Below are 13932 nucleotides of genomic sequence, written 5' to 3' on the forward strand. Positions count from 1 at the left end.
AGGCAGCAAACTCCAGTGTTTAACCTATGCTGCCATCTTGGTTTCTCTCCATGACTAACTCTTTAAGGAGACCAGAATGTAGACTATCCCATATTCTGGATTTGTCTAACTGTATCTCATAGTGGTTTTTTCTTTAAGTCTTTATTATAGAAAATTTCAAATATATACAAAGTAAACAGAGTAACATAATAAATCTCCAACAGCCAGCTTCAATAATTCTCAATTTCTGGTGGTTCTTGTTTCATCTATACCTCCACCCATTCCTCATCTCATTTTATAAACTGATCCTCTAGCCCCCATACTTCCTATAACTGGAAGTTAGGTCTACATATTCATATCAAATATTTGGGGGAAGAAAACTGAGTAGATGACATCATGTCTCCATGCCACATTACAGCTGTAGGTATAAAAGAGTCCTCTGTCCCCTATCAGTGATGGTAAACCCACCAGGTTGTGGAGGTGGAGAACAACATGCAGCTTCAAAGTAGAGATGCATTTGTTTCTTCACTTTGGGTGACACCTTGGTGCCATGCTAACACCTTTCACGCAATGGCATTACTATCCCATTTACAATCCTTGTCTGAATCAGAGGTTACACTGGAGTAAGAGGTTGCACAGAATAGCGATTTTCAAATTCTACCATTCCTTCTATATTTATTAGCTGGTATTCTTCTTTAAATAAGGGTTTTCCTTTATTAACTGGAGATGAACTGCAAGACTTCCTAAAAAGGCAGGGCAAATGCTTAATTCTGTCCCTTTACTTACTAATTTTTATTTGGTTCTATTCTTTTTTTATAAGCAGTTAGAAATATATGTAGTTTACATATAAATATACATATAAATTTATATATAAATTTATGAAATATAAATACGTATATAAATACATTTTCATTGACTTCAGAAAGGAAGAGATAGATAGAAACATCAATGATGAGAAACTTTGATTGGCTGCCTCCTGCATGCCCCCTACTGGGGATCAAGCCAGCAACCCAAGCATGTGCAATGACAGCAAATTAGATTTTTTTTTTCCTTTCCCGTACTCTCTGAGTATTTTTACTATGAACTTGATTTTTATTTATTCAACACTTTGCAACCAAATATAATCATGTGCTAATATATTCTTATACCCTTAAATTTAAGTCTTATAAATTTTCTTGGCAATAACTAATTAAATTACTCAAGTGTTTAAACATTACCATGAAATTGACAAGGAACAGTGCAAAAAAATGATGATATAGAAAATAAATGAAATGTTTATTTTTCTACCATTATCTTCATTATATGTTAAAACATATATCTAGCTACTGGGATCATTATATATTGTTTTTATTATTTCTGTTAAATTTTAGGATAAAAGCTTTGTTTTTTTTAAAAAAATTACTCAATAATCAATCAAATACTAAAATTCAAATCAACTCACCTGTTGAACAGGACTATCAATGGTAAAGGCCTTGTAAAGAGCCAATGCCTGGCTTTTACTTCCTTTGCTCCAGATCACCATATTTCCAGCCACATAGAGTTCCTCGTCATAATCCATTTCTCCAATTTCACTTCTGCCTCTCCTTAACTGCCAGCTTTCCTTAAAAATTTACATACGTAAGACATGATTACGCGGTTTTTATTTCTTTTGCAACATTATGGAGCAAGATTTATTAATTAAAATTGAACAGCAATTCAGATACAAGTCTCCTGCTCTGTCTATGGAGTAAGGCTCAGTCCGAGCCCAACTCTTAGGTTTGGTGCCACTGATTAACAGAGGAGGGGGTGTGGGTGTATGTATCATACTGTATCTTACAGGATTTCAAAAATGGGAATTTACCTCAAGAATTCTCTATATTAAGTATTTTATTATTACGTTACCATTTTATGCTGCCAAAAACATAAATAAACAAAAATTAGACCTTACCTATATATCCAAAAATTAAGCCAACATTCTTGGGAGACTAAAGACATACGAAGCATATGGGGGGTGAAGCAGAGGGGGCAGTGAAGTGCACATGGGACACTGGGGGAGCTTACCCACCATGCAGACTTCCCTGCTTCACAACTGCATATACATTCACCTTCCTGCCCTTGTGCCAACCATCAAAATGAACAGAAAAGAGAAAGGTTTGGATTCCTAACTACAGACTTCCGCTCCTGGAAATTTTGGTATCCCAAAAGGGATACAGAAATGGAATTAAGATGAGAAAGACTGACTGTTTAACATGCACTTACTTGTCATTCCCCTATTTAAAAACTAGTACTGTATCTACTTATGTGGCATTTCTTTTCTCCTCTAGAAACATGTAAGTTTTTGGCAGCAGGGACCATTGCTAACTCGACTATCTAACCATCAAATAACATGAAATCTGGTCCCACATACTAAGTGAAGAAAAAGAGATTTAAATGGACCATAATCATAGTGACTCTCATTATAAATCCCTGAGTTATATGTCTAAACAGCCATGACACTGTAATACAATTAAGGTCATTATTTTTAGCTTTCATAAAATTTACCAAATCTTAACCAATACCCTAGAAGTAGCATCATATTCATTTCTCAGTTGCATCTGGGTAGCCTTAAATTACAAGTAGATCGAATCTCTCTACATTTCAAAAGCAAACTGAGAATCTTGATAAAACCTTCTGTTTTTCATGGATTGTAACCTCCTGCAGGGATCCCACCAAGCCAGCAGCACCATCAGACGACCACAACTCAGAGGCTGGCTGCAGCTGCCGAAGCTGAAGGTTCAAAGCATTAGGGTGGTGTCTGCAGTGGTCTCGACCAAAAGGAACAAATTCCTGCAAATCCCCAGCTGCAATCATTGTCGCCCTTTCTTCAGAGAAGTTCAGCATGGCTTTCAGATATCAATATTATTTCTGTATGAATTCAAACACATTCTGGCCAGCTGTTGGAATCAAAACGAGAAGACAATTATCAGAAGTTTACAGAAGAGCCATGAATCCTTAGATGAGTGTCATACAATCCTATCACGTTGTAGGTGTACAAGTAATCATAACATCAACGGGCATTCCAGACCTGATTCTTTCAGGTAATTAGTTACCATTTCATAGTTACCTTACACTATCAGTACATAATTAACATTACAGCTACATGTTAGCTGCTGACAAAATCAACTGTAGGAAATCACTGGGCTGTGAGATAAGCACTTATGTCTGACAATATTGATCCTACATTTCCTACTACTACTCACTTATTTCTCCACATTTCACATTTAAGGATTTAGACAAGTTTTACTTCATAGTAAATGGCTCTCAACATTTAAGGGCATTTCTGTTCAAATGCTGGAACAACATTTAAAAAGCACACCTGACAGATCACTGGCATATTGAAATGAAACAAACAAAAACAACATATCATTTCTAATTCATCAAAAGTTGAACCACTTGGTGCTTTAAGAAACTAGTAAATGTCATCATTAATTTTGAGCCTCAATCCACCTAAACATGTAATTGCAAGCAATGCCAATTTCTGGTGCAAACCCCAAAGACCAAGGCATGAACAAAATCACTGGCGATGGAACAGTCATGCTTGTTTGCAAACTTAACAGTTCTAGCTTTGAAAGAACATAATCTACTACAGTTCAGCTCATTACTACAAAGAAGTGGGCGAGCTGTGGGTGGAAAGAGCCCTCACCCCTTACTTCCAGAACATTTCTACGAACAGTAACTGACAGCCAGTCAAATTCGGCCACTGTAGAAGGTGGATGACAGTTCTGCCTCAGACAACTCTTATATGAAAAACGGTTTTGTGGCATAGCGGTTAAGCTGCAATCCTCAAATATAGGAATCAAAACAAACATTCATGTCAGCACTAGACAACCTTTAAAAACAGTGTTTGAAATGGCTTTCACATCACAAACAGTTTAATACGACTTTGTTTCTACTCTGCGATCTTTTTGGCACCAGCAGCTTTCTTGGCTGAAATATCTAAGCCTGTGGTTCCCATGCAGCTCCTCTAGGGTTGCAGTTAAGTTTTCTGTGAATTAAGTGTTATTCCTGAGAGAACGGTTATGTCACATTCATGACACTTTTTCCTCCTTCTGATAAGTCAGTTTTGAGAACAGTTTAACATGGGTCATGACTGAGATAGTGCCTGTGGGAGCCTAATCAGAGTACGCCGGATGTTCAAGGCCAATCTGAGCAAGAGAACCCTAATTAGGATGTTCAAGGCCAATCTAAGCAAGGACACAGAGATTGTACTGCACACACTGGGCAGGAGTCCCTTACTATATCCTTAATGAGTATTTAACCCAAATACTGATGTCACTGTTGGGCAGGAAGCCTTTGTGTCTAAGTTAGTATAAACGTGTTACTAACCAGCCGGTGGGTGGCTGCTTGGTATGGCTCCTGTTTGCTACTGTATTAGCAAGGGCTGCTTGGCGCAGCCACTGTGTGAAGCTACTTTGAAGAACTGTTTTGTCTGATGGCTCCTTGTTAGCAATGGCTACATGGTCTGCAAAAGAGACTCTCCTGCCCTAACCGGTTTGGCTCAGTGGATAGAGAACAGCCTGCGGACTGAAGGGTCCCAGTCCAGGGCATGTACCTTGGTTGCAGGTACATCCCCAGTAGGGGGTGTGCAGGAGGCAGCTGATCTATGTTTCTCTCTCATGATGTTTCTAACTATCCCTCTCCCTTCCTCTATGTAAAAAAAATGAAAATATATTTTTAAAAAGACTCTCCTATATGCCTCTGTCTCTCATATCCTCTTTGTCTACTGCCCGGCGTTCACGTGGGTACAGCCTCTGGCAGAGGACTGTGCACCCCACAGTGCCTTATAAAACTTACACCAAACACCACAAAATCCAGCCGGCCTTCCTATGTTCTAGTCAACAGGTTATCCAACATATTAACTCTGAGAGGAAGCCACAGAATCGGTAATTAAAGAATCTCCTGCACAGAACAATGGCCACTTTGTGCTGATTAGTATATTTAGATCTTTGCAGCCCCAACTGTGTGTGCGCTTCCCGGGGGCCCTATAACAGCACCGCATGGAACTGATGCTCTCCCAGGGAGACCCTGGCCTTGCTTCCTGGGAACAGGGACCTGCCAAGAGCACCCGAGGCGGCTGGGGGGGACCCGAAGGCACAGGAGGCACTGGAGCTGGGTCGGGGCGGAAGGGCCGCGTCCGGGGCCTCAGGGTCAGCGAGACCCGCGGGCTGAGCCAGGGCCTCAGCAGCGCCAGCAGCCAGGAGGGCCCGCCCAGAGCTGCAGCCACAGGACACCCCGCTCAGCTGGGAAGGAGGCCGGGGGCGGCGCGGGGAGGGGCGGCGCGGAGCCCAGGCTATGCCGCCCAGGGCGGTCGGGTGCGGGGTCAGGGACACGCGGTGACCAGCAGCACTGCCGGCCGGGCCTCGCCTGAGTCACTCGGGAGGCGCGAGGCGCGGGAGCCCGGCTGCGCCCCCGGGGCCACAGCAGAGTCGGTCACGGGGACTCCGCCGCCGCTGAGCGTTTCCTCCCCCTCCATCCCCCGATCCGAGAACCGGCGAGCAGCAGCCAAGGACCGCGGGCGTTAGCTCCCGCTCTAAAACCAAAGGAAGGACTCCGCTGAATTTCCCGTCCTGCTTCGCGCGGGGCCCGGGGGCGGGGCCTTGAAGCACCGGGTCTCGCGGGAGGCGCAGCAGCCCAAGGTCCAGCTCTGCTCGCCTCCGGGGAGGATGCAGGGTCCGCCCGCCGGTACCGCCTGGACCCCGGCGCTGCGTGGAGCCCGGAAGCAGGACCCGGTCAGCTGGAGTCTGAGCTGTGACCGGACCGTCCCGGCCTCTCCATCTGCGCCGGGTCCTGTCACTACAAGCCTGAGCTGCCTCCACCCGGAGCTGCCGCACTTCCAGGCAGGTTCTGCTCGCTCCCCCGTGGGACTGGGGCGGTGAGGGGCGTGCTGATTTCCCCTCTGCCGGTGCTCCTTCACCCTGTAGGGCCAGACCCTGTGAAAAGTGCAGGAAAGACACGGAGGTCCTCACAGAAACATGGCATGCCATTTCTGAGCTTCACAGACACACCGCCAGGTGACGCCTAGACCTGGATGAAGCACCCCAGCTTTACCTGCCCTCCCTCTCCGTAGACTTAGCTGTACAATCTCACACTGATGGAAACTAGAAAACTTTCCTGAGCTCTGCTCTCCCACTGCATAGGATGTCTAGGTTAAAAATGTCAATGGAGCCCTAGCTGGCTTGGCTCAGTGGATACAGCATCAGCCTGCGGACTGAGGGGTCCCAGGTTCCATCCAGGCCAAGGGCATATGCCTGGGTTGCAGGCTCCATCCCCAGTAGGGGGTGTGCAGGAGGCAGCTGATCAGTGATTCTCTCTCATCATTGATGTTTCTATCTCTCTCTCCTCCCTTCCTCTCTGAAATCAATAAAGAAATATATATTTTTAAAAAATATCAATGGAGCTCTGACCCCGTTGTTCAATTGGTTGAGTGTCCTCTTGTAACCAAAAAAGGTTGGGAGTTTGATTTCCAATCAGGGCACATACCTAGGTTGCAGTTTGATCCCGGGTGAGGGGCATGCAGGAGGCAATTGATTGAAGTTTCTCTCTCACATAGATGTCTCTCTCTCTCTCTCTCTCTAAATAAATAAATAAATAAATAAATAAATATATCCTCCGGTGAAAACTATATATATATATAGTTTCCTCTCTCTCTCTCTCTCTCTCTCTCTCTCTCTCAATATATATATATATATATATATATATATATATATATATATATATATATATATTCATTCAATAGACAACTTATGGCCTAAGAAATCAAGTTCAAATTCTTTATCCAGAAATATAAAATTGGCTGAAACCTATGTCTGCACTAACATCATCTCCTGAGTGTCCCCAAACACACCTTGCACTTTGTGGTCTTGGGATCTGGGTACATCCTCATTTCTTTATTTGGAATGCCAGCCCTCAGGGTTTAGCTCAAATGCCTCTTCTCAGAAGACTTCAATACAAGAAGGAGTTTGCTGAGAGGACTGAATACTTGCCCCCACCCCTCCCCGGCCCAAAATTCCCATGTGGAAACCATATGCTGTATGTGATGGTGTTTGGAGGTGGTGCTTAGGTCATGAGAGTGGAGCATTCCTGACTGGCATTAGTGCCCCTTCCACAAAGTGAGGACCCAGTGAAGGGAAGGTTGGCAATGAGCGAGAAAGCAGGCCCTCAGCAGACACTGAAACTACCAGCACCATGATCTTGGGGATTTTCATTGAGAAAACACGATGCTATGTCCCTGACAATGATCAGAGAGACCAGGGCAAAGCCAGCGGGGCAGGCAGAACGTTCCGGGACCAGACCAGGGACGGTGGGTCCCTCGACCTGCCTCCTGAGTGCCTAAGTGCGCAGATGCTGAGCAGCAGGTGAAATAAGTGGGGAAATGCTGTGTGCCATGCCCTAGCCATCTGTTATCGTGTGCTCCTGGGATGAAGATGTTTTTATCGTGAGTGTGTGAGCAAACCTTATTCCTTTACTAAAACTAGGGTCTTTTGTGAGTTAAGAGTCGATTTAATTCACACTCATCTGTTCAACAAATGTTCACTGAGGAAGGCCGTGTGGCTCGGGGCTCAGGTGTCAGCGACCTGGACTTCTGGCTCAGCAGTGGACAGCAATGTGACCTGAGTCTTCCAAGCCTCAGTTTCCCCTTGTAGAACACAGGGCTGAGCAGAGCTCCTGCCTCTTTTCCTTTTGTGCAGATCAGAGATAGGGGAGGGGGGGGGGCCCCGAGGGATGTGTGAGGAGCCGGGAGAGGGTGCGTGTGGGGCCCACAGGGGAGCAGGGCAGAGGCCATTGCAAGGACTTGGGCGTTGATCCTGGAGGCACCTGGAGGGTTCTGAGTGGGAAAATGGCCTGGGAAGGGTTCGTGCTAACGGTCACCCTGGCTACAACGTAGAAGAAGGAGGTGGTCAGGCAGGAAGACCCCCTTCAGGGGTCAGAGACGGTGGTGGGAGGATTAGCTCTGTGGTAGTGGATGTGGGTGTGGGAGAGGGTGTGGGAGTTGGAACTGACCAGGCGGAGAATGGCTGGGAGGGAAGGCGGGGTCAGCCCATGTTCTCAGCTGGGCCTTTAGTGGACAGCACTACATGCAGGAGACACAGGCTCAGAAGGGAGGACGGGACCATCCTGAAACCTGAAATGCTCACTGGGATGTGCTCTGGTCTGAGCCCTCTGAGGACACACAGCCCTTAACATACGCAGTGGACACTGTGCATGGGTGGGTGTGATGCTGTGTGAATGCTCTCACTGAAAAGTGAATACTCGGAGAAATCTCAGACAGGGCTCTCTGGGAGGTCTCTGAATTGTGCTTGCGACTTTTCTCTCAGTGTGACATTCTTTCCAGTTGAAAAGTTAAAGAGTGTACAGGCCAGGGGTGGGGAAGGAATGGCCAATGTCGTGGAGAGGAGGGGTGGCTCAGAGCCCAGGGCCAGGAGGGAGGAGTGCAGGGAGGGGGGAGAACCAGTGGGAGGAGGGGGGTGGAGGGGAGCAGGAGAGGGAAGGGGAGCTCTGTGGGTAGTGGTCCAGGCCCCGGTGGAGGTCTGGCGGGAGTCCGGTGCCCGGTCATGTTAAAAGGCTGCAGAGGCTGGAGTGGGGATGGTCTGCCTGCGACCATCGGGCTTATCAGCAGTGGTGGCCACGTGCAGAGTTGGTTTGTTTCTTCCCAAGTTGAAGTGATGACCATTTGAAATGGATGGCTCTCTCTTTCTTTTTTTTATGTTTTTAAGGTTCGCTGCGTGCTGGAAACGATGTTGGTTCTGAAGAACAGTGGCGTGCAGAGGATTCCGGGCTGTGAGCCTGAGCCTGTGGAGAAACTGAGGAAATTGCTAAGAGGGGAAGTGAGTGCCCTGTGGACGTGGACCCACCGTGGAAGGCTGGGAGGTAGTTGGAGCCGCGAGTCGGGTGCCCGGCCTGGTCAGCAAGAGTTGCGAGGGATCGAATGGCAGCTGTGTTTCTGCGGTGAGACCCTGTGAGGGGCCCGTGTGCAGTGTGTCCCTGTGAGATCAGCATCCCCCACACTTAGCCAGTGGTGCTGGACTCGGCTGTGCAGCAGAATCACCATAGACCTTCTGACCACTTTGGAAGAGGGCCCACCAGGACCGGAGGCGTTAGCCCAGCAGAAGAGGGGCTTGTCTATGTAACCTCCCCAGGTATGTTTACGTGGGACCACAGCAGAGACCCACCGCCCTCTCCAGTCAGGGCGTCCTCTACCCTTACTTCTTTATTCATTTTTCTGAGGAGAATTCTTATTTTATATATACTTTTATTGACTTCACAGAAAACTGGAGACGGAGCGCGAAAGAGAAACGCCAATGATGAGAACCATTGATTGGCTCTCTCCTGGACACCCCGCATTGGGGATGGAGGCCACAACTGGGACATGGGCCCCAACCTGGAAGCCAACCATAACTGCCTGGTTCTGGTTCATAGGTTGACACTCAACCACTGGACCAGGCCGACAAGGCTCGGGTGCCGGTAAACCTGCTTGTATAAAGAAAAGAATGGTATTGCTGGTTTAGTTAGCTTCAAGGTAATCTTTGAAACTATTGGAGAAGTTGCTAAGAATTGATAACTGAAAATTTGAGAATGACTTTCTAAGACCTAATGAAACCCACTTTTTCTTTAAATCCTATGGCAAGGATGTGCTTATTGATTTGAGAGAGAGAATCATTGATGTGAGAGAAAAGCATCAGTTGGTTGCCTCTCATACACACTCCCACTGGGGACTGAACGCCCAACCTAGGTATGTGCCCTGACCGGGAATTGAACCCACAGCCTTTCCGTGTAGAGAATGATGCTCCAGCAAACTGATCCACACCGGCCAGGTCGTGGACCAATTTTTAGGAAAGAAAACTTTCTGTGACTCCTAACCTTTGTGCATATCTGTGGTCCAAAATACAGCTCAGTCCATGGGAGTTCATGGAACACCTTGATGACTTTGAGTTGAGTGAATGAGATGCAATGTGTGCAATGTGCTCATCACTGTGCCAGGCTTGTGCTCACTCTTTTGTGGTTTCAGTCGGCCTCATCCTGTTTTCTGTGTCATTCTTATGTATTTTCCTTAAAAATAGCACTAGGTTTATAAATTTTGCATCGTTTCTCTAAAATGTTGGCCCTGAAAACGGGGAGCAGAGAGTTTGAAATTTTATCATCCAGTTTATATCCCTTTGGCATAAGCTCATCAATTCAACTGTTCTTGAAATCTTGACTTGCATAATGATAAATAATTTTCATTATCTCAAGGTTCCTTAAAGTATATGTTATCCGCTGTGTTCTCACTTCAGGTCACTGCATCTATAAATTTGTTTCCAGGTTAGATCACATTTCGTTGGACATGAATTGAAATCTCATCATGCTGCCCACAAATGAAGGCGGTTCGATTTATGGAATAGCTTCTGTACGAGGAATTGATTGAGATAGTTATGAAAAAGTAACCCCTTTAGGTGGGATTTTTTCAGTTTTGTTCTTTTGTTCGGGGCAGGAATAGACTGCTGGGGACTCGCTATGATTACAAGGAATATGAATGGTGCTCTGTTAAGCATGATTGTTCTGTTCTAATGAGGGAAAGCACGTTCTGATCTGGTGGAGAGTTGTCCGCCCTGGGACATGGGAGCTAACAAGGGAATGCAGGCCACCCTCGTTTCTGAGAAAGGCCTAGATCAGCAACCTCGTTGCCTGTAATCTGGTCCCGGAGCCACCCGGCCTCTGCCAACACCCAGCCCGAGTTGCCTGTAACCTGTAACCACTATACCTTCCTACTTTCCCAGGCCTGAAATGTCTGCTTTCCCGTGGGATCTTTGTCCTTCTACCCAAGATAAGCAGCTGGCTTATTGGGGGAGGGGGACAGGGGGTAGAGCAGACGTTTCTGGGTTACCTGCTGCTCTCTCCTTCTGCTGCATTCATGGAATAAATGATCTCAACCCTGTCTCTGCTCATTGGCTCAAGGAGTGACCAGCAGCCCGGACCCATTGCTTGTCCAGATTCACTTTCAGTAATTTTATAACAGTCATTGGAGCTGGATAATGAATCGAAATGCTAATCAGTACTCTCCCCCCACCCCCAATCTAAGTCCAAAGATTTCATCTACTTTAAACAATTTAAATTTGTCTTAAATTAAGAATGAGTTTTCTAATTCACCCAAGTAAACCATTACTAGTTTAGAAATAATTGATTGGCAGCCTAAATGTTTAAATTCTGTTCTGAGGGTGCCTGTATATTTGTTCTCTAAATGTCTTTCTTGCATGTGCTAATTTAGTACTCCTTGCACTGAAAGCTATGTACAAAGTCCTTTTGTTAAAATATTTTCCAGTCCGGCCGGCACGGCTCAGTGATTGAGTGTATCACTACGACCAGCAGGTCACCATTAGATACCCAGTCAGGGCATATGCCCTGGTTGGGGGCTTGATCCCCATTATGGGGCGTGCAGGAGGCAATTGATCAATGCTTCTCTCTCATCATTGATGTTTCTCTCTCGCTATCTCTCCTTTCCCCTCGGAACTCAATAAAGATATATTTTTTTAAAATATATAAAGTATAGCCCTAGCCAGTTTGGCTCACTGGATAGAGGGCTGACCTGGGGATTGAAGGGACCCAGGTTTGATGCTGGTCAAGAGCATGTACCTTGGTTGTGGGCACATCCCCAGTGGGGAGTGTGCAGGATGCAGCTGATCGATGCTTCTCTCTCATCAATGATTCTCTCTATCCCTCTCCCTTCCTCTCTGTAAAAAATCAATAAAATATATATTTTTAAAAATATATATGTATATAAAATATTTCTCAAATATATAGCTTTACTTTGTTCATTTTTCTTATAAACTACACATTAGTGAGTGGTCTGTCAAATTGTTTTTTAGGCAATTGACTGGTGGACTTGAGGGGTCTTACGTATGAACTATTGACAGTCGATGGTGAGAATTTCCGAGCTGGGCTCTGTAGGTAAGACTTCACAAAATAAAATGACTGTGTAGTTCCCTGAAAGGAACGAATCAAATTTCTGTAATGTGGCTGATGGGAAAAAATAATTTTTTGAAACATAGACAGACATATCAGAATGAAGTGGTTAATTTCCATTGATAATGGTATAGGATCTATAAACATAACCTTTATGTTTCTTTATATTTTATGTGCCAGATAGATCTTAATCTTGATGGGGAGAGTGTCCTAATTTTTGCATATTCCTAAAGCAGTTGGCATGGGGCATGAGCCTCTGGCAGAGCCGTTTAGAATGCTTGGCCTAGAGCAGTTTGGTTGGGGAGCCATGGAGACAGTGGAATGTTAGGTGTGAGGTCGGTGGGCGTGGAGTCGGTGGGCGTGGAGTTGGAGGGTGAGGAGTCGGTGGGTGGGGAGTTGGTGGTGCGGAGTTGGTGGTGCGGAGTCGGTGTGAATTGTCAGTGTGTGAAGAGTCGGTGTGAAGAGTTGGAGTAAGAAGAGTCGGTGGTCGTAGAGTCGGTGAGTGCAGAGCCGCTTCCTGTGTGAGAAGGGACTGTCCCTGCCTCCCCCTCAGGGCTCTTGTGAGGAGTGACTGTGCAAGGACAGAGGGCACCTGGCGCAGGACCGGGGATGGGCAGAGAGACGGTGTCCAGGTGACTCCCGAGTCTGTGAACAGACCTTTCCCGCTGCCAGGCTTTGACCAGAACCGTGTCCACTGGCGGCAGGTCCACGGCTTCCCTTCTACCAATTGGGATCCCTTGGCCTGGCCTATGGGAATTCGGCTGAAACTGGCTCTCTGACAGCCCCTGAGGAGTCCCAGATTGCGAGAGGGCATAGGCGAGGCAGTGGGACTCCACTGGTATATGATGAGGGCGGGGAGGGACACAGGAGGTTGGCTAGTGGGGAGGGACCCTGGGAGGGCCCCAGGGCATGTCAGGCCTGTCTAGTTCAGCCCCAATCAGCCAGACCCCAGCAGCAAGCCAACCTGCCAGTTGCAGCGTCTGCCACCCAGTGGACAGTGCATGTCATAGCAAGCTGTTGAGTGGCCTTAGCATATCATTCGTGTATTATGCTTTCATTGGTTGAATGGATGACCGGACACTTAGCATATTAGGCTTTTATTCTATAGGTTGTTAAAAACAAACAAACAAACAAACGGATAGGGCCTGACTGCTGTGTTGCTTTCTGTAAGGATGGATGTAGGTGGGTGACTGGCAATAAGGGTTTCTGCTGGCAACTAGGATGTGGGTCGAGCTGTGATTTGGGAGTCGCTACGGCCTTTCCAAGACATGGTAAACCAGCTAAGGGGCCTGAGAGCCATCCGTCCTCCTGTCACCTGCTTTACAGCCCTGTGCTGTGCGTCACTTTGCTCAGACACCACAGAGGCCTCATGGGTCTTCATCACCTACCACGGGGTCAGCATGTCTTTTAGTGGCTGTAGGTCTCCCAGCAGGACCCTGTGTTGGAGTCCCTTCTGTGCAGCTGAGCTCTAGGAAGTGAGCAGGTGCATGGAGGCCCTTCATCCTGGGGAATGAGGGTAGCGGCACTGGGGCGGGGCAGGCCAGCGGGTTCCATGGTGCGCATCCTCAACCCACCCCTCTTCCTGCACTAGGATCGTGGACACATCCCCCAGCAGTTCCTTGAGGAGCTGCTGGGGGACATCATGGCCCTCGAGGCTGAACAGGTCCAGAGGAGGAACCAGCCTGCCCACCAGAGCTGGGAGCCGGAGCTGCTGATAGAAGGTAGGCAGCAGCCCCTGGCGCCGGAGAGCCAGCCTGGCTGTGGCTTCTCCCTCACCCAGGGAGCTGAGCCCTTGGCTCTGAATCTCCTGGGTCAGCCCACCCTCAGCCCAAGTCAGTAGGGTGTGATTCAGGGGCCATTTGGGACCGTTTCATTGCCATTCTACCCAAGGGGAACATGAGGGGCCTGGCAGCCTCAAAGTCAGGACATGAACTACAAGTAAGTAGATTCAGATTTCTCAGCGCCCGTGTGGGCAGTCCCGGGAGCTTCCAGATGACA

Source organism: Myotis nattereri (assembly GCF_964212035.1).
Source record: "Myotis nattereri genome assembly, chromosome: 10".
Taxonomy (NCBI): Eukaryota; Metazoa; Chordata; class Mammalia; order Chiroptera; family Vespertilionidae; genus Myotis; species Myotis nattereri.